The following is a 22,488-nucleotide window of genomic DNA, read 5'->3' as shown; positions in this document are numbered from 1 at the left end:
AACAGCGTGTTTCAAGCTATAGTTTTGTGCAGCAGAAATTCCCTCCGGGTTATCTGCATACATTGCACAGATATTTACACTAATTCTGGAAGGCTCCGGGCCCCGGTTTTTTTACTTTTGCAGCACGTTTCCAATTTGTACTTTTTGCAGTACGTTTCCAGTCCATTTACAGCGGCAGGGAGGGGACCCCCCCAAATCCCCCCCTTCTGTGCTTCCCCTCCAGCTAGTTTCTTTTAAAATCAATCCAGCAGCAAGCGGGGAACTTACTTACTACCTTGTTCCACCGCTCGCTGCGTCACTACCTGCAATGCTACCCACTGAAGTACAGAGAGCGGCATTGCAGGAAGTGACGGCGAGTGGTGGAACAAGGAAGTGAGTGAGTTCCCCGCTCACTGCTGGATTGATTTAAAAAAAAAAAACCTAGCTGGAGAGGGAACGGGGAAGGGGGGACTCAGGTGGGGGGGTCCGACCCTCCTCCCTGCTGCTGCGTCCGCTGTCCCCCTTCCTGGCTGCAACCCCCTCAAGCATGGCCCCCTTCCCACCCACAGACAGGACTGGGACACTGGAAGCGTATCCATTTCTGTGTCCAAAGCTGCCTGTATAGAGGAAGATCCATTTTTGCATTGCTTTTCCCTACCCCTCCGTGTATCCGGGGTCCGTGAAAAACCTGCAAATCCGGACTCTCCGTTCAGTTTTTCAACCCGGATCCCCCACGGATCCGTTTTTGAATTGAGCGAAGATGGTTGCTCTTTTTAACATTGGTATTCGTGGCTCCAGTTTCGGTCCAGGCCCAAAAACTGGAGCCACGGATATGTTTTTAAAGCAAATGTGAACTGAGCCTAAGGCAGACATGGCAAATTGGTAAGTTTTGAAAGGAGCTTCTGGCTTGTATGAAATCTACAGCATCCTATACCTTCCTGTTCCATACCAAAGCTTTCAAAATTATAAGTCAAAAGAGTAGTCCACTGCAACCCCGCATTACTTTGGATACAAAGCTTCAAATATCTACAGTATATAATATTAGATATTGGTTGCACTGAGCAGAGCATGATCTGATTATCTTGTTTCAGTGTCTGTAGTGAGCAGTATACAAACAAGCTGATGTTGCCAGGTGGGGTCAGCCAAGCAAATGTATGCTTTTCTATGCAGAGAGGAGAGGGGAAAGCAGAGGTCCTGCCACTGTATGTTACCTGAAGAGGAGTACAATAGCAATAAACCAATGAAAATCCAATGACCAAGCCAATATTCTCCTTATGAAAGGTCCGGCAGGAGAAGATTGAGATTCAGATTTCACTCCATTCAATTATTAATTGGATGGGCTGGCAACCAATGATTGGCTGTGGGTGCCTTAATGCACAAGTAACATATTGAGAGTAAAACCTAATGACATAGCATAGGATTGCAAATTCCACTAAGCTGCCTTCTCCCTTTGACTTCAAACTCCATGGAGACTTATGAGAGAGGCCACAAACTGGTTACTGCAGAATCCAGGGGCATTGCTAGCCCCAAAGATCAGTAGCATGTGCCCGGATCTATTCTGCAGTGCCCCAGATGTCCCGCAGGCAGAGTCAGGGAGCTGGCAGCAGCTGGGAGCAGTGGTGAATCAATGGGGGGGAGGGGGCCTGCTGGGTGCCATGATGCCTTTATGGGGTCATTCAGGTGGCTGTGGTGCCTTAATGGCAGGTCAGGGAATGCTATGGGTGGGCCGCCAGACAACCTGGCGGCAGGCTAGCCCTTCTAGCAGAAAGCCAGACCAGCCAGCATGGCTGAGTTTGGCTTCATCCAACATTTTGCTGGGCAGGCCTACTTAGACCACTGTTAAAGAGACCCTGTAACAAAAAAAGTTCCCCTTCGGGGGTACTCACCTCAGGAGGGGGAAGCCTCAGGGTCCCAATGAGGCTTCCCTCACTCCTGTAGCTGCAGGCAGTCCAGCGCTGGCTCCCCCGAAGTGTCCCGGAATACTCCCTCGACAAGGCTGACAAGCGCTGACAAGCGCTGATTTATTTACCTCTCCTGGCTCCAGCGAGGGCGCTGTTTGCTTCTTTATTTCCCCTCAGACTTAACAAATGTACAGAAGCAAAAAAGGAAAACCCAGCATGCCCTGCAACTACCTTTTTGCGTAAACGTACCAAATAAGAGTCAGGTAAACTGGGGAATGATCATTTATAAACAAGAAAACTAATAGAGATTTTAACTTTTGGATTGCCTGATTAGCATTCTTATTACTTGTTTACCAGATAAAAATAAAAAATTGAATTTTGATTTTATGCCCAACAGTTACACTTAAAGGGTCTATTTATAAAATGGGAAAACAAAAATCACTTGATTCTTCAAGCCAGAAATGTTAACTTATATGTAAAAAGAACTTGTAAAAAAAATTCAAACATCATGGGAGCTGGCTGTCCAATAGGAGAGCAAGAGATTCTCCTGCCAACTTATTGTAAACCAAGACCATGAAAGGTAGCTAGTGGCATGCCCTGTGTAAGGATACAAAGCAGCTGTACTTGCTACAAGCTCCTCTTCCCCCCACTTTACAGACTTTGCTACTTAGAGGTCATTTCCAATTTAGATACAAATTTGACACAACCATGGATCTCTGCTGTACACGTTTCTTTGTAATTTAATGTTATAATCTGGGCAGCACGGTGGCGTAGTGGTTAGCTCTCTCGCCTTGCAGCGCTGGGTCCCCGGTTCGAATCCCAGCCAGGGCACTATCTGCAAAGAGTTTGTATGTTCTCTCCGTGTCTGCGTGGGTTTCCTCCGGGCACTCCGGTTTCCTCCCACATTCCAAAAACATACGGATAAGTTAATTGGCTCCCTCTAAAAATTGGCCCTAGACTACAGTACTTACACTACATAATATAGACATATGGCAATGGTAGGGATTAGATTGTGAGCTCCTTTGAGGGACAGTTAGTGACAAGATATATATATATATATATACACTGTACAGCGCTGCGTAATATGTCGGCGCTATATAAATACTAAATAATAATAATAATAATCTGTCCATTTCCATTCTATTTCAAAGTGCAGCCAGCTGAGAATTCCCACAATTGAGATCAGGCTTAAATTGCCCTACCATGTAACCTTATGCTAGGTACACACCATGCAATTTTCTGACAGATTTACTGTCAGATCAATTATTTCCAACATAACTGATCTGATTTTCGATTGATTTTTCAGAAGTGAATAGAAAATCAATCTAAAAATCAATCAGAAATCAGATCGAACATGTTGGAAATAATGGATCAGAAAATGTCACCGTGTGTACCTACCATTAGGAAAAGTCATTTGTGTAATCAATTTAGAGTACTGCTGCCAAGAGACTTTGAAGAATCACCCACTTTGTTGCCAGAGTAATTGCACAGGGCAGCAACAAACACTGATGTTCCTATCTGCCTGTTTCTGCTCGAAAGACTGAAATGATGTGCTTGATGTGCACATAAAAATAAAGGAGGCAAGTCATAGTATTCTTTGCCATCAGTCAATGCAATGTAAACAGGTAATCTGACAATGTTGAGATATCCCTCCCCCTACCCTACTACTAACCCTCTTTGAACCCTATTCCTAACACTAACCCTCCTCTACCCTATTCCTAACAGTAACCCTACTACTAACACTAACCCTCCCCCTACCCTATTCCTAACAGTAACCCTCCCCCTACCCTATTCCTAACACTAACCCTCCTCTACCCTATTCCTAACAGTAACCCTACTACTAACACTAACCCTCCTCTACCCTATTCCTAACAGTAACCCTACTACTAACACTAACCCTCCCCCTACCCTATTCCTAACAGTAACCCTCCCCCTACCCTATTCCTAACACTAACCCTCCTCTACCCTATTCCTAACAGTAACCCTACTACTAGCACTAACCCTCCTCTACCCTATTCCTAACAGTAACCCTACTACTAACACTAACCCTCCCCCTACCCTATTCCTAACACTAACCCTCCCCCTACCCTATTCCTAACAGTAACCCTCCCCCTACCCTATTCCTAACACTAACCCTCCTCTACCCTATTCCTAACAGTAACCCTACTACTAACACTAACCCTCCTCTACCCTATTCCTAACAGTAACCCTACTACTAACACTAACCCTCCCCCTACCCTATTCCTAACAGTAACCCTCCCCCTACCCTATTCCTAACACTAACCCTCCCCCTACCCTACTTGTAATACTAACCTTCCCCGCCTATATATTACTTTTGGCTTTTGTTATGTCCAGTGCCCAAATTAAAAAGAGGACACCGCTATTTCCACAATTAGCATTAAGGTCTATGGTGGTGCCCAAACTACTAGGCACCACACCGCACCCAAATGACCTGCCTCGTCCTTTACCACCCTCAGTTCCCCATACCCACCCCATGTAGATTGGCATTGGTGGGCGTTTGTTTGGTGCAAAATGCACATGTAAAAGAGACTTTAAACATGTGCAGACTATTCTGCTGAAAAGATGTGAAGTGGTGCTACAGCTTTGTTTTTACATCCCAAGCTGACAAAAATGTTGTAAAATGCTTGGAATAATTACATACTGTATATCTCAAAGAAACATTTTAATAACCAGAATTTTCCCTTAGAAGAAACTCGGATACTTATGAACTCGTGACACTGTTGGGAGAGAGCTGAGCCATTTTCTAAAGCATGGGGGGGGGGGGGGGGGGTCTGTCCATGGGAAAGCATTGCATCAGCAACAAGGCACAAATGCTGCAACCTGCCCTAAATAGATCACAGTGTAAGGCAAATGTCTCAGCAGGCTGTGGTGTGTGTGGACTCTGGCAGCTGAATACATGTTCTCTACACCAGGTGCCAGCTAAGCACATGGTGGGTGAGGAATGATCCTGAGCGTATTAGTGGAGGCAATAACAACAGCTATGAAGGAACAGCTAATGAGGAAAAACCTCAACACATTCCGCCCACTCCACTCCCTTCTTTTTATCTCACAGAAAAGGACATGTTTTGTTTTTTTTAAATAGTTAAAGCTATATAAAGGCACTAGATTTTCATTGCCTGAGACGAGCGTCTGTCATTGAGCAAAAATCTAGCGTCTATACGCTTGTCTCTTAAAGCGGACCGGAACTCAGAACTTCCTCTCTGCTCGAAAAGATATGCAACAGCATAATAACATTTAAAGAAAAACATTTCTTTGTCACAGCTGATAAAAATCCTACAATAAATCTGCAGTGTGTCTACTTCCTGCTTTCATGGAAGCAGACATATTGTTAACACCATGTGCTTTCAAATGAGCTTATCTGACACAGCTAAGAGCTTCATTCAGCCTCTTCCATGCATGGTTCCCCCTCTTCTCCCCAGTACAGAATGAGCTGCTTTTGTACTAACACAACCAATCGTTTCTGGAGTCAGTTATTCAACAGCGTCAGCCTACACAGATTGACTATGGCCCACTTAGCAAAGACAACCAATCCCTATACAACTGAAATGAATCAAATCTGATAGCGGTCGATTTCTGCATACACATTAAACTCAATTTCAATAGATTTCAGAAGAAATCTATAAGGCAGTATTATACTGCTAGACGGAGTGCAAAGCTAAAGCTAAGTGATACCCCACTGCTCCTGCCCCGCCCCATCGCTCAGAGATTTTCAGTGATACCCCACTGCTCCTGCCCCGCCCCATCGCTCAGAGATTTTCAGTGATACCCCACTGCTCCTGCCCCGCCCCATCGCTCAGAGATTTTCAGTGATACCCCACTGCTCCTGCCCTGCCCCATCGCTCAGAGATTTTCAGTGATACCCCACTGCTCCTGCCCCGCCCTATCGCTCAGAGATTTTCAGTGATACCCCACTGCTCCTGCCCCGCCCCATCGCTCAGAGATTTTCAGTGATACCCCACTGCTCCTGCCCCGCCCCATCGCTCAGAGATTTTCAGTGATACCCCACTGCTCCTGCCCTGCCCCATCGCTCAGAGATTTTCAGTGATACCCCACTGCTCCTGCCCCGCCCTATCGCTCAGAGATTTTCAGTGATACCCCACTGCTCCTGCCCCGCCCCATCGCTCAGAGATTTTCAGTGATACCCCACTGCTCCTGCCCTGCCCCATCGCTCAGAGATTTTCAGTGATACCCCACTGCTCCTGCCCCGCCCCATCGTTCAGAGATTTTCAGTGATACCCCACTGCTCCTGCCCCGCCCTATCGCTCAGAGATTTTCAGTGATACCCCACTGCTCCTGCCCCGCCCCATCGCTCAGAGATTTTCATGCCTGCCCAATCAGACTTTCGACTGATAAACAGCACAAAAATATATTACTGGCAGATATGATCAAAGTGGCCATGCTTGGGCTGTTCAGCCAGCTCTTTCAACCGATCACAAGCATCACTCAACAGCAAAAAATCACCTCATGTTGCTAGTCAACATCATTAAGTGCCAGTTAGCGGCTCATTGGCCATTTCTAAGCAGGAAATATGTTAAATTGCCTTAAAAGAAACACAGAATGCCATATAAACTTAACAAAGGCTGCAAGATTTCCTTAGTGCTGGTTTACATTGTAAAGTGAGTTTTAACACAAAGCACAACTGATGTGCGGCACATGTGAAGGAATTACATTTAGTAAACCTAAAAAATGTCCACAGACTGCTTAGCCATTATCCCCCTACCCCCCTTCCATGTCTCACTTTTTCCCTTGCTTTGGCAATACCTGTAATGAATCTTGGTCATGCCAATAAAGTTATCTTTGATTTGATTTGAATTAGCCATGTTTCCGTATGGGTCAGTTTACATCTATGTGCTTTAACTGAACGCTTTTTCACAACGCACAACTGCATTCATTTTTGTGTGTGTGTTGTGGACCCAACACATCCAAAATCACATGAGAATGTGCATGTTGACTGAGTCCCTGGTGCCCTTGTATTTTATGACATCTGTGAGAGGAATAGATAGCAATTAACATTATACTACATATGAATCAAGGCAGCAATAACAAATGTGAGAGATTCTACCCTTTTGCAGTCATTATCAGAGGATAGCAATATTACAAAATAACAATAACAACAACAACACCGCACAATATGAAGAAAGTCTGCCTTTACAGGACAGACTAGGGATGTACCACACAGTCTGGGAAGGTCATAGAGAGGGTTAACTGCTTCTGTGGCGTGAACATGGCTGTGGGGGATGGGAATTGGCAATGTGTACTCAAGTGTTTGAGACCATTCTTGCAGATTAGATGGCACTTCACACTTACTGATAAGATCCCCTCTAATCTGTCCTCACCACTGTTTAATGTGTATGTGATATCTTGTGACATATTACTGACTTGATATTTTGCTATAAGCAGCAATTTGGCCAGGTCATAACTGTAAGCAACTTATAGGGAATATAAACAGCTTTATAAAAGTTTGCTGCAGACCATTGTCCTGAGCAGCCCCATCCCCCTCCTTCACATACATGTCACTACATTCCTCTGCATTTGGCTTCAACTAAAACTGTGAACTAATTAGCTAAAGACAGACCACAGATAATAGAGGCTAAAGAAGGGATTTGGGAAAATGCAGTGTAAGCACAAGCCGGGCTCAGTCTGTCGCTTTGCTTTTGTGTTTTTTTTAAACATTTCATCACATTTCAGAACATCATTAGCCGCCTAAGCAGTTACATTAAACCTTTCATCAGTTGTATTATACATGCATCCCAGTCAAGCATTCACACAGAAAAACAAAATAACAGAAGTTGCTTTTGACAAGTAGTCATATGATCACCGGAGGTATACAAATTTATTCCAAACTTTTTCAGGCGTACCAGTAACTTTTATTATTTTCATCAACTAACAATAAGACAGTGCAGTAAATCACTGCTGCTCAAAATCGATCCCGTTATTGATTGAGAGCAGATCAGACATGATGGAAATTATCATTTCAACCATTCGATCTGACAGGAAATTGCATCATGTGTACCTAGCATTACATGCCAGGGCGATCTGCAGGGAATCTACCAATCCGATTGATTTAAGGAGAAACTTTAACCAAGGATAGAACTTCATTCCATTCAGTAGCTGATACCCCCTTTCCCACCAGAAAGCTTTACCTTTTTTTTAAATAGATCATGAGGGGGGTCTGTATGGCTGATATTGTGGTGAAACCCCTCCCACAGTGTGATGTCATGACCATGGTCCTGACAGTTTGCTGTCTGTGAACCTCAATGCATTGTGGGAAATAACGCCTTTTTCCAACTGCAGCTCAGATCACCTGGCAGAACTAAAGATGTCCCCAACAGTGATACATTTCAGAATGTAAACCAATGGGCAAACACTGACTACATAGCCTATAAATTAATACTGTCAAAAATAAGCAATTTTATTCATTATGTTATTTTCACTACAGTTCCTCTTTAGGTTAGCTATACACTATACAATATTTAGCCCATTTTGACATTTAAAAATCGAATTGAATACAAATTTTGATTACTGCTGGAGCACCTCGATGCCATAAGCAGCCGCACAATCAACCCGCTGGTGACATTCTATGATCGGGGATGGCAGTTCTTTGGCTGACATCACACACCATATCAATCGTAATGTCGATTGTACAGCCAGCATTATTAGTAGGTAAGCTATCAGGCAGGAAAGTACACGTGGCATCCAATCTATTTTCCCTACCAGTTCCCCTTCAGATTCATAAGAGGGAGGAGCTTGAAGTAGCAACCAGAATGCTCACCAGTTATGTACCACCCACCTGACCCAAGTGCTGCCCACCTACATGACCAACTGCTGCTATGCGAATATTGTTCGGCCCTTTTAATGCCCATATCAACCACACTCAGGTATACAGGTGGAAGAGGGTCATTTATGGTCCATTATCTTTTTATAATATATTTTTGAAAAGTAAAAAAAAAAAAAAATTAAAACTAAAATGTGCTTGCTGTAATTCTTCTGTTTTTCTGTTGTCATCTGGAGATTCCTGAACAAAAAACAAAACTGCCCATGTTGTACATGGCAACCAAAAGGAATCTAAGATTTCACCTTACATTTAAAATATAATTTCACACCTAAACAAAGAAAACATCAATTATTTCAAACACTTCCAATTATGCCCTGAGGATAAGCTAAAGTAAACCTGTCACAAAAGCGATAAACAGATACTGAATGGATGTAGAGAAAGTACAATCAAAGGTTACTTATTATGAAAACTGCATATCAGTAATGCCCAGTAGTTCCAGAGAAAAAGACAGCTGTCATCAATGAAGTCTCAATCGGTGAACGGGGCCACCAGAGTGGGGCGTGCTGGACATAATAAGAAAGGAGTATTGCAGGACTGACTTGTTACAGCAGAGATAGAGATTCAACAATGTCCATGATAGAGATGGTCAATGAGATGCAAATAATTCTGAGTTGCAGGATTATGCAAATGTGTGCAAATTTATGTAGCTTGAAAACAAATCAATAAAATCCCGCAGGCATGGGATAGGCTTGGTCCATTTTCAAGCTGTACAAATTGGCATACAAGCTTTGCACAATCCTGCATCAACTGAATTATTGGTCTCTCATTAACCATCCTTTGTCCATGACAAGTAGGCTGACGGCAATTACAAATGGCTGCTTTTTTTTTTATTTTTTTTTATCGGATTTATGTTTGCACTAAAGTAACCAATCAGGTAATGGGGTTGTATGATGTCCAGCTTTTACTGGGACATTTGCAATTCAACCTCCTATAGCTCTACAAAACAAAAGTTTGCCTTCTTAAAACAGAAGATATTTGCAATTTTTCAGATTGGAGTTAGCATCTGCTGTCTACCACAATGCATCATTGCTGAATATGCAAATCATTCTTTGTTGTTCCTGTAAGCTAACCGCACCTCCGAAACCGCTAGAATGCAATTATCTGTCAACTTGTTAATTGTACATGTGCATATTGAGCAGTGATGCATCCAGGGAGACAGCACATGCTCACTCCAATCGCAAATACCTTCTATTTTAACCACTTTGTCCTCGTTGACGTATAAAAACATCAAGGAGGACAGGCGCGCTCCCGCGGCCGATAGTGCGCGTGCACGCGACGCGCACTCCCGGCCGCGGATTCGGTAGCCCAGGAATCAATGTATCGGGCTATGGTGCCCGATCACTGATTCCTTTCCCCCGCTGAAAAAGCGACAGCTTCTCTCGGAAGCTACGCTTTTTCTGAAGCTATGTCCCTCTAAGCGTACATTGTACGCTTAGAGTGACGTCATGTAAACAAAATCGAGATTGCCATCTTGTGGCCAAAAAGTAACACTAGAAGTAAAAGTAAAAAAACATTACAATACACAAATATTTCCCCAAATAAAATACTATTTATATCCCACCCTCCCAAAAAGGCCCACATAAAATGTTTAATAAAAAAAACAAAAACATTACTATAAAAAAAAAACAACACAAATATTTACCTAAGGGTCTAAACTTTTTAAATATCTATGTAAATATGAAATATTTCTCTCTATTTTTTTTTTTTATAAGCTTGTAAATAGTGATGGATGCAAAACGGAAAAAATGCTCTTTTATTTCCAAATAAAATATTGTCGCGATACATTGTGATAGGGACATAATTTAAACGGTGAAATAACCGTGACAAATGGGCAAATACAATACGTGGGTTTTAATTATAGAGGCATGTATTATTTTAAAACTATAATGGCTGAAAACTGACAAATAATGCATTTTTTCATTTTTTTTCTTATTCTTACTGTTAAAATGCATTTACAGTAAGGTAGCTCTTAGCAAAATGTACCTCCCAAAGAAAGCCTAATTGGTGGCGGAAAAAACAAGATATAGATCAGTTCATTGTGATAAGTAGTGATAAAGTTATAGGCTAATGAATGGGAGGTGAACATTGCTCGGATGCATAAAGTGAAAACGACTGAGACCTTAAAGAGAATCTGTATTGTTAAAATCGCACAAAAGTAAACATACCAGTGGTTTAAGGGACATCTCCTATTACCCTCTGTCACAATTTCGCCGCTCCCCGCCGCATTAAAAGTGGTTAAAAACAGTTTTAAAAAGTTTGTTTATAAACAAACAAAATGGCCACCAAAACAGGAAGTAGGTTGATGTACAGTATGTCCACACATAGAAAATACATCCATACACAAGCAGGCTGTATACAGCATTCCTTTTGAATCTCAAGAGATAATTTGTGTGTTTCTTTCCCCCCTGAGGGGGGAGTGCATAGCAGAAGCACAACACTGAAGAACTTGGCAGCCTTCCAGACACAGGCTGACAAGTCTGACAAGGGAAAGATACATTGATTTATTACAGAGACTGTGATAGTACAAAGTGCTGCAGTAAGCCAGAACACATTAGAATAGCTTTTGGAACTTGTAGGATGATAAAAAACAGGATGCAATTTTTGTTACGGAATCTCTTTAAAGAGAACCTGTACTGAGTAAAATTATTTAAAATAAACACATGAGGTAACTTCAAATGAACATTACATAGTTACCTTGCCATCAGTTCCTCTCAGAAGCTCACCATTTTCTTCTGACAATAATCCCTTCCAGTTCTGACAACATTTTGTCAGAACTGAAATATATCAGTTGCTGTCAGTTATATATCAGTTGCTGTCAGTTACAGCTGAGAGGAGAACTGAAGTGTCCATGTTTCCCTATGGCTCAAGTGGGCGATGTTACAGTTTAACAGTGTGCTGACCAGGAAGCTGTTATGGGGTAATGGCCATTTTCAAAATGGAGGACGGAGAATCCCATTGATCACAGAGGACAAACAGGATGCAGGAGAGGAAAAATAGATTGAGGAGTAGACTACACAGGAGGTAAGTATGACTTGTGTATGTTTATTTTGACTTTTAATGTTCAGTTCAGGTTTTCTTTAAGTGGTTAAGAAGGCAAACTTCTATTTTGCATAGCATTTTAGTAAGAGGGCTTTCTGGTTCTTTGTAGCCCCTTACAAACTCCTGAGAGTTCTGGTTCACCATGAGCTTGCTGGGTAGTCTGTTCCTATATCTCTGGCACCAATAGTTGTTTTGATGTGCCATGTACACTAAACACAGAAAATTAAGGTTTTCTTTAGATTAATTTTTTTGTTTTTATTTTTGGGAATGCTCACTATAAATCCTAACTACCATTTTTAAATGATGTTCTATAAGGATACATAAAATAAAAGGCTGTGATGGCTTTTTTTATGGGAGAGAACTTGTCAGTCAACATATTTGCTTTGAAGCAGAGCAAGTTAAAAGAGCCCCCATGGGCTTGATGGTCCACAAGCTTTGAAAACACAGGTGGAGAAGACCAGCAGAAGAAAAATATCTCCTCTTCTGTGGGAGGTGCTCCACCGCTGTGCTTTCTTCGCCATAAGACTTCAAAGAGGACACCGTGATTGACAGGTTATTCATAGTATGCCTTCTGTGTCACATAGCAAGCCATTGTCAGCGAGAGGCAAAGGGCCTTCCACGACTGCTACTTCCATGAAAAGCATCTTGTGCTTTGTTCACAGTCCTCATCCCAGCAAAGCTTTGTTTTCAGGAATAACAGTAGACTCTCTAAGCTACACAACAAACACTATGCAAGACTGAAAGTCCCTCACTAAGAAGATGTTATCCATATTCAACATAGTTATTTGAGTTAAAGCATAATGCCAGCATTTGTAAACATTATGCTGCTCAGCCAGCCAACCACTGCAGACACAAATAACAGTAGGCAAGTTTTGTAGAGCATAATTTGTGCAATAATTAGTGCAAATAGGAGATTTTATAAATATCCATTAAGGCGCGTACACACGCCATACCGTAGCAAACAACGGGTCTGTCTGAGCCTCCTGCTGGGCGGATGTTCTGCCAACAGTAGCACGTGTGTATACGTTGTCGCCAGACTACAGTATGGCGTGTGTACTCGCCTTTATGCCGAAATGCACGTGCATATTTGTACCCATTTTAACTCCTCAATGGAGGGGCAATAAGTGGTTAATGTGGACTGCTGGAGCAGTCCGTGGTACCATTTTGAAAGTAGGGATGAGCATTGAAATGCAAATAATTTCTTTTCACGCACCGTGCAAGTAACAAACTCATGCCTTATTTAATAGCACGGGCAAATGATGTGGAAAATGTAGAAGCGTGTAAGGTGGATGTGATCGGTTACAATGCAGAGATGGCCATACAATTGTATGGGGAGTGCATTCACATGTGCAGTAAAGCATTGCACTATTGCACAACATAACGTGCCTAGAGTTGTGTTTGCACAGAAATGAAAGTACAGTACCCAACTTTAAATCAGAAGCACCAATCGTACACAAGACATTTTCCGCTGCACCAGCTGATAAGGTGAAATACAAAATCCTTTATTCTTCAATCCAACATCATGGTATACAGATAAAAGCTCAGGCGTATCGGAGCAAGGCTGGCTCCCTAATCATGGCGAAGCACCAATACTTTATAAATATTTAGGACATGTAAATTGCTTTATAAAAATTCACATCAACATGTTGGCTCCATGGTGCATCAGGTCATAATAACCCAAGCCAAGCTGTTACCATGCATTGCGAAGGGCTCTTTCACATCTACAACGCGTTATATGCCCTGCGGCGTGTCATCGGGATTTAGCGGTGCGACGCAATCAGCAGCGGAAGTAATTAATCAACCCGACGGGAAAACACCGGCTCCCGACAATTAAAAGCTCCCGGGTGCGTCGAACCGCAACGCATCGAAACACAGCGTCCGGTGTGAACAGTAAAATGAAAGTCTATGGACTTTCAATTTACCTTGGTTAACGCAAAGTTTCGGCTTTGCATTAAAACACAGCAAATGGGCTCTGGTGTGAAAGAGCCCGAAGTGCATATTGCCCGAAAATACCAATTTTAAAATCCGTCATACGATGTACTGTATGTACATTGCACCAGATTCAGTGTGAGCCTCAGGTCTGAGGCTCACTGGAGCATTTTCAGCTGCGATTTGCGCTTTCGAGGAATCACTGGCGATTCCCAAAGCCCTAGGCTTATGAAAGTCTATTGTGATTCCACTACTGCAACTGCGATTTGACGAAATCACAATCACGGTACCTGCAGCATTTTCACAGTGATTCAGGGAATGCAGGGCCCAAAATCCCAACCTGGAAAAATCGTTGTTTTTGGCAAAATCACTCTAAAAAAACGTTAGCGTTTTTTAGAGTAATCTGTGATTTCTAGTGAGTCCCAGTCCTTAGAGTTTAGTTTTAAGCAGATGGAACTACAGCTATATTACTCTCTGGAAAATAAATAATTCTTTCAGGCTTAAAAAAACTAACATTTCACTGGAAACAACTGCTTATACAAGAATTATCTAACAACTAAAATCCAGAATTTTACTACTGATTGTCTTTCTGAATATTTTATGCAAGGAATAAGTGACATTATCAAAAAAGGGTTGTTTTTTTTCCCGCATTAAGAGACTCTTCCCCTTGGTCTGTAAACACGCACTCGGTAAAAGAATATTAGTCTGTACTTCAGCATATTAAAAGGAAAAGGACGAATTGTAGGTGGCAGTTGTCAACACATTCCTGGAGCAGCTGTGAATGGCCACTATTATGAGCGCTCTGGGCCAGAAAAAAAAGGCATGCATAGTTCAGCTCGCATGGTCGGCGAGCGGCTTCCTCTTGGATGCTGGATAGCATGAAGAAACATTACTTTAAGATAGCTGGAGCATGCCAGAAATTTGTCAGAGTAAAATTAGATGCTGGACCACCCATAAACACTGGCTTTCACACTTCAGCACTGAGTCTCACAGACATAATTTACCTCCCAGGCTTTCATAGGCTGGCCACAGCCAGGCTGATCTCCTCACACACATTCAGCAGGTGAATATGGCACGCTCATAGTCACACACTACCTTATCTCCATAGAAACGGTAATTACAGGCAGCAGCTTACAAATTTATGTCCCTCAGAGATCCCCTACAAGCTGCTTAAAGGAAACCTTAGGTGCCATGTGACACAATGAGATAGACATTAGTATGTACGGTGCATAGCACACAAATAAATATGCTATGATGCTTTTCGTCTTTCTCTGCCTGAATGAGTTAATATTCAGCTATGCAACTGTCTCCAGTCGGGACCCAGTCAGACTACTGATTTACAGCCATAAAAACTTTGCTCTAAAGAAGCCAAGTTCTCTGCTAGGAGAGTATAGATAAAAAAGGTCAATAGTCCATATATTTGAGTACTCTGAGACACAGAGACAGACTGTAAAGCCTCATCTACACGTGTAGATGAGGCAGCGATCCGGCGGCTCGATTAGCCGCCGGATCGTCTCTTCTGCGTCCCCACTCGCGCCGGATTCGATTCCTCGCTCGTCCCCGCCGGCGCCGCTTATCTTCCGCTCGATTCCCTGCCATTGTCCCCTCGCGGGGAGCAAGCAGGGAATCGGCGGAAGCAAGATCTGTCCTGACGGATCTTATCAATCGAGCCGCATCAGCGGCTCGATTGATAAGGAACATCGCGGCCGCATCTACGCGTGTAGATGCGGCTTAAAGCCCAATCTACACTATACGATTCTTTGTGCAATTCGATTCTGATTCCTTTTACTATCCGATGAAATCCAACATATCCGATTGGGATTCGATTCGATTCAATCGGATCGTAAAAAGAATCGTATTGTGTAGATGGGGCTTTACATTCAGCTAGGACAAAACAATAAATCTGCTTTTTTTAAGTTTTTAAACATAACATAAAACTGTGGCATATCTAAAAGTCACTGTTAGGAGTAGAAGGATAGATACAGTTCTTTATCTCTTCCCTTTGTTTTCACTTAAATATCACATTTAAAGTGGACCCAAATTAAAAATACAAGATTTCAGAAATAAAATGTATTTTCTAAATTATAATAATGAATAGCAGCCTTTTTTCAGCTGCATGATGACAAATATAAAATATTTTACATTTACTGGAGAAACCCCTCCCTTCCTTTCAAATTGCCGGGACAGAATCCGGCAAACTAGTGGAGTAGGTGGTGTCCGGCAATGGAGGAATTGCTAATGGCTGCCACCTATATAACCCTAGTTATGAAAAGAGAAGGGTGAAAAGCATGCACTGAAATGCTCATAGGCTTGAAGGAGTTTTTATTTATCTTTGTATGTGTCAGAGTAGTGAAACTAAATATTTTAAATTAAAAAATGTTTGGTTTGGGTCCGCTTTAAGCAAACCTGTGGCAAAAAAATAAATAAATAAAAAACCTTGCGTTACTAACTTGCATTAATGTTGCAACAGTCGTGCTACTCAAGTACCACAGGTCGCGCTAACAGCGTAACAAAGGTTGCTTGCTGGCAGAAGTAAGGGCAATATTGCAGTGCGCTGTCTGTGCACAGAAATTTTATCACAGTTACGTGCATCAAGCCCATTGTCATTTGAGCAAGAGTGCAGCAACAACCCACGAGACCCCCTCCTTGGATCCAAACCCCACAATGCTCTTAAAACAAACACACACATACCTAAACACCTTTTCCCCCCTGGCACCCTCTCCCCACATTGAAGAGTAGCACAGCAGAGCACTGTAATGTTTACCTACTCCAGCACTGCATCAGGTTTCTTCTGTTCCTCCTGGCAGCCACATGCTCTCTGCTTGCACACCTCCAGCTCCCGATGGTATGACTTGCATTTGAAGACAGAGGTGTGCAGCATAGAACACGTGTCTGTCAGGAAGATCAGAGGAGACACGAAGCAACACTGGAACAGGTAAATATTAAAGTGCCCTACTGTGCTACTCTGCAGAAGGGGGAAGAGGAGCTGTCCCCCCCCCCCCCCCAATGCCCCTGCCACACGGTCATTATCATTGTCTCACTTCGTTTAAGACTGTTTAATAAATGTTAAATCTTAACACAAAATTTGGCCCATGACTTAGAATATGTTTTAGATATTATCCCCTTACGTGATTGCGTTTGACACCCCTAATCTAAAGGCTTCTTCGCTCCTCCTCTACCCCACCACTGATCACTGCCATCCCTTTCTTCTTGGCCATGCTCCTGGATGTGTACGAGGATGACCACACTCAGGGGCGTAACTAGGCCCCACCGGGCCCCCCTGCAGATTTTCTGAGCGGGCCCCCCCCCCCCCCCCCCGGGCCCGCTCGCGGCCGTTTTGTGGGTGCTGGAGGGGTGGCAGCATGAGGGGAAAGCCTTGCCCACAGTCGGCGGGGAGAGGGGTAGTTCCCCCCTCTCCCTCACCTCGGGGCTCTCCCCTCTGCGCTCCCCTCCAGCTCGTAAGTGTCTGTGGGGCTGTGGTGGGCAGCGAGCGGCGGGCAGATACATACCTGCTTCCGTGCGTTCCATCGGAGACTTCTCCCTCTAGCGGCTGACGGCACTGGAAGTGACGTCAGCCGCTAGAGGGAGAAGTCTCCGATGGAACGCACGGAAGCAGGTATGTATCTGCCCGCCGCTCGCTGCCCACCACAGCCCCACAGACACTTACGAGCTGGAGGGGAGCGCAGAGGGGAGAGCCCCGAGGTGAGGGAGAGGGGGGAACTACCCCTCTCCCCGCCGACTGTGGGCAAGGCTTTCCCCTCATGCTGCCACCCCTCCAGCACCCACAAAACGGCCCCAAGCGGGCCCCAGGGGGGGGCCGGGCCCCCCCGCGGGCGCAGGGGCTGCAGGGCCTATTCCTACGCCCCTGACCACACTGCACTGCTGCAAGCAGGGCCGGGCCGAGGCATAGGCTGGAGAGGCTCCAGCCTCAGGGCGCAGTGTAGGTGGGGGCGCAGAATTCATTCAGCTGTCATTCCTAATTGTGTTTAAAGCAGAAAGAAATAAGAAAATGGGATACATGGCAGTGACTGCAAGCCATATAACTAGATATTAAGGTGTTGGGGAGGTTGTGGGCCCTGTGGCGCCTCTTAGTCTAATAGCAATCAGTGTGTGATGGCTGGGGGGGCAGGGATGGAGGGGCGCACTTTGGTGTCTCAGCCTTGGGTGCTGGAGGACCTTGTCCCGGCTCTGGCTGCAAGTACAGCACGGCAACTCTGTCTGAATGGAAGAAATATACAGGGCAGCCTGTCCAGTATGCCTGTATTCTCTCCCTCCCTGCTGTGTGTACATGCGTGTGTGTGGTGTCTCTCAATCAGCTTTTGCAGCCTGTGTTGTCTGTATTTGCTGCCGCAACACAGGCTGCAGTGAAAGACGGACACACACACAGACCAGAGAGGGTGAGAGTGCAGGAACAGGCTGTTCCATACATTTCCTCTTGCAGGCAGATCTGAGAACCAGACACAGGCTGTAGCTTCTCACACTGGCCGCAGTAGCCTGGCCACTGGGTGTATTGGCTGGCCAGATCCTGAAGTGGCCAACTTCAAGATCTGGCCTTAACATATACACTGCATTAGTTGCCATGATCATTCATATCCATAGAGCAGGGAAATATATCCTTGTTCAAATGCACCTAGGTCTGTAGGCCCCACCCAAATTTTGCCATGGGACCTCATGATTTCTTGCTATTCCTACTGATCGTGAACAAACTTTCAAATGTCATAGGTTTACTGACCTTACAGCATTCCTGAAGTGGCTTTAAAAACTGCTATTGATGTGGCTCCTCACCCATTCTCTATTCTCTCTGCAGCACCTACTAAAGTGTAATTTAAAGCACATCTGTGTTAAGGCCCATACACAGGGCATACATTTGTCTGTAGTTGTGAGGCAACGACAAACAGACAAGAGACAACAGCATATTTATGGCAGCGACATTTCGAGTTTGCAACAGTTGTACACACGTGACAACACAAAGAGTGAAGACACGACGGAAGCTTTCTGCCACAGACTACGTATAGTAGTTGTTCTATGGTAGTGACTCTGCTGTCTGTAGAAGACATTCGTACAAACGACAGGACACCAACAAACTAAGTGACGGTTTGTGAGACAAGTCACAAGAGATTCACCAGTTGAATCGCTCAAACATGGCTGTGTGTGCAGACAGTCTGCTGACAGTCTTTGTCTGTTGCCGTGTCCACATGAACAAACTGTCGCATGAACCGTCGCTCAGCACGTGTCTGTACAGACATTTGTACGCTGTGTGTATGGGCCTATAGGGATTGGAAGTAAAACGTAGATAATTACCTCTGTATTTGGAAGTCTCTGCATGGACCGGAGAACTCCAGGATCGCCCTCGAGCCCACCGTTCCAACACACAGGACCATCTTCATCTTCAAGCCTCGATTTTGGACATGAACAAGCACATTCTGCTGGAAATACTCAAGTAAGGTCCGCTCATGCCTCGTAGAACAAAAGCTGCTTCCATGCACAAACACTTTGTTCTACTGGGCACACACAGACTGTACTTGCACATGTCCAGTCCGGATGCGCTGGTCCATTGCAGGAACATGGCCACAAGAAACCTATTCAACAAGCTTTTGTCAGATTTAGAAGGATGCAACAATGGTGTGCTGTAAGGGCATTAGGGAAGCACCTGGCTTGTCCAGAGACTTCCCACTAACAAGATATTTATGTAATTTTTTTTTTCCATTAAGGTACACTTTCATATGGATCTCTAGGATACACACCCCAAACCTTTTTGTCACTGATGCAGCTCCAATGGCTGATGTTTGACAGGAAGCTTTATATACCATTTGTCATGGACTGAAACTAGCAGACATGTGACCACAATAGGCTCTATTCACAAAGCATTACCGCATTCGGTAATGCTGAAAGCAGCTGATTTTACCGATCACCTTCCCACATTACAATTCACTAAACTGATTACCACGCAGAAAATTAATATCACCGACTAGTGAGATAAATTACCGACATGTGCGGTAAATGCCTCAGGAAATGTCAAGAAATTGCAATTCACAAAGATTACCGCATTTGGTTTACAGGGCAAAAGTGTTTGGTATTTTTCTCCAGCTCACAGCAGCCGATAACTTGCTCTCTCCATGCTGTCTCTGTGCGGTAAATTTGATAGACTGCCTTTGTGGAGAGCCAGGCAGCAAATAGGGAAAGCCACACAGCCCTGCTTCCCAGTTTATTTGATGCAACAGGGATTCTGTTGGGTCTTTCACTGCATCAGTGCAGAGGAAGGTGACATTTTTGAGGGCTTTTCTGCATCCCTTTAGATGTGAAAATCTGTATTCTGGCATACAGAAGAGCTCCCCCTGGTGGCTGCAACACATCTAAAGGGATGATAGGATACACTGCAGTGCAGAAAAAAACTCTGAGTCATACAAGCAGCTCCCTGCCTGCCTGCTGCCCTGCTAGATGGCTGGTAAGTGACACTTACCGAGCAGGGCTAAGTGAATTGAGGCATGTTTGTTCGGTAAATTACCAAACTTCTGCCTCATGCGGAAAAACTTTACTGAATTTGGGGAAAAAAAAGTGTAGAATACCAAATGAGGTTTTTTACCAAACAAAATGTTACCGAACTGCCCTTGTGAATAGAGCACATTGAAGCTTATTTTCAGTCCTTCAGAACATTCCCGGCCTGGAGCATTTTGGGGAACGCGCTCAGTCACTAACCTGGGATGCGACACTCTTCCTACTACAAGAAGACTGAGGAGAACCTTGGTGGTAATTAACGTGGCTGTCGGTTTCAAATCATGAAAACGAAATTGAAACAATGTTTTATTACATTTTGACTATTGTGTAGCTAAGTTCCAGATTGCACTCATGAGGTAAAAAAATGGAGTATTACTGTCTTCTAAAACTGTACAGTGTGTAAACCGATGGGCCTGTACCCAATCCTGTTTTAAAGTTTACCTGGGACAAATGTAAGAAAAAGGATTTTACTTATATGGGGCTTCTTCAGTGTATGAGAGGAATCAGCACGGGAGACTTGAGCGCAGGATACAGCTGGTATATGACTGATCCTGCTGTTGCACAAGTCCCGGCCGTGTTAAATACTATTCCCCCTCCAGGCCGCTATGGATGGTGGGGAATGAAATAATTCGGCATCCAGCAATTGCTGGAGGACAAATTATAGTGTTTTATAAGTAACTTCAGCTCCGTCTTCTGACAACGCCGAAGTTACTTCCTGTGCGCCCAAGTCTCCTGCGCTGGATTAACTTTGGCTTCTTCCAGCTCCTTGCAGTCCATCTGCTCCCTCAATGTTTTTGGCGCTAGTCTAATTTAGGGGACCCAGCAGGAAACCTCATAGCAAAATTCTGCTAATGTGATTGGGTGGACAGCACCCTTTCAAAACTCCTAGGTTTCAGACAGGTTGTAGTAATAATACGCCCACACTATCCAGCCAGTCACAACACTTCCTGCTGTAGAGGATGTTGTTATTGGAGAACTGTTCCCTATGAGGTTTCCTGCTGGGTCCCCTTAAAGAGACACTGAAGCGGAAAAAAAATATGATATAGTGAATTGGTTGTGTACTATGAATAATTACTAGAAGATTAGCAGCAAAGAAAATATTCTCATACTTTTATTTTCAGGTATATAGTGTTTTTCTAACATTGCATCATTCTATAATATGTGCAGATTACACAACACTCAGCATTCAAAATGAGTCTTTCAGAGCAGTCTGTGAAGTAATGACCTCTCCTCTAGCAGAGGAAAAGTAAATAGTCCAGGAACAGTTGAGATAATAAAAGTCAGATAACATCCCTCTCCAGGACTAATGCTGGATACACACCATGCGTTTTCGCGTTCGATGCGGCCGTCGATACGCGTCGATTCGATTATTTCCGACCTGTCCGATTGAAGCTTTGATGGATCGTTAGGTTGATTTGCCATACTTTACATGGCATTCGACCTAAAAATCATCGAAATTCGTTCGGAAATGATCGAATCGACGCGTATCGACGGCCGTGTGCGACTCGGAAACTCATGGTGTGTATCCAGCATAACTTAGTCGGAGAGCTTAATGGCTTGTTTGCATAGAGATAACAACTGGAGTTTCTCAACTCTTCCTGTACTGGAAACAATTACACTGATGTATCTGATCTTAATGTTTTATTTCTTAGCTGTGCTACACATACAAATCATAATATCATCATTTTTTTTCGCTTCAGTGTCTCTTTAAGTAAACTAGCACCCAATGTTCTCCCGCTCCCATCTGTTGTAACACTGTCAGCCTCGTAAAGTCGGTTCATTTGCGGAATTCTGCGCATACATGGTCCCAGCCACGCATGCTACCCGATCACGCTCCTGTGGCTGTAAGAGTTCTGTGCATTGGCAGTTATGCTAAGCCTGTAACTGCACTTGTGAAGAACACTCCTGATTACGGGAGCACAGTGGAGGAAGCGCATGGCCCAAAACAGCGCATGCTCAGTGGCCCACACAATTTCACAGGCACACAGCAAATGACGCTGGAAGCACATCGAGGGAGTTGCCAGACTACAGGAAGTCACAGGTAAGTATAATTCCTTTTCTCCCATTTGCCTAAAGAATTGAACTTCATCCCAATCAGTAGCTGATACCCGCTTTCCCATGAGAAATCTTCTCCTTTTCTCAAATGGATCATCAGGAGGATCTGTATGGCTAATATTGTGGTAAAACCCCTCCCACAGTGTGATGTCAGGACTATGGTCCTGACATTTTTCTGTTTTCAACTGCCCAAAAAAAAAAAGCAAGCAGCATCTCCTTCCACTGACATCACCT

Source organism: Hyperolius riggenbachi, chromosome 1 (assembly GCF_040937935.1).
Source record: "Hyperolius riggenbachi isolate aHypRig1 chromosome 1, aHypRig1.pri, whole genome shotgun sequence".
In the NCBI taxonomy this organism is placed as follows: Eukaryota; Metazoa; Chordata; class Amphibia; order Anura; family Hyperoliidae; genus Hyperolius; species Hyperolius riggenbachi.
This window is presented reverse-complemented; position numbering follows the sequence as displayed.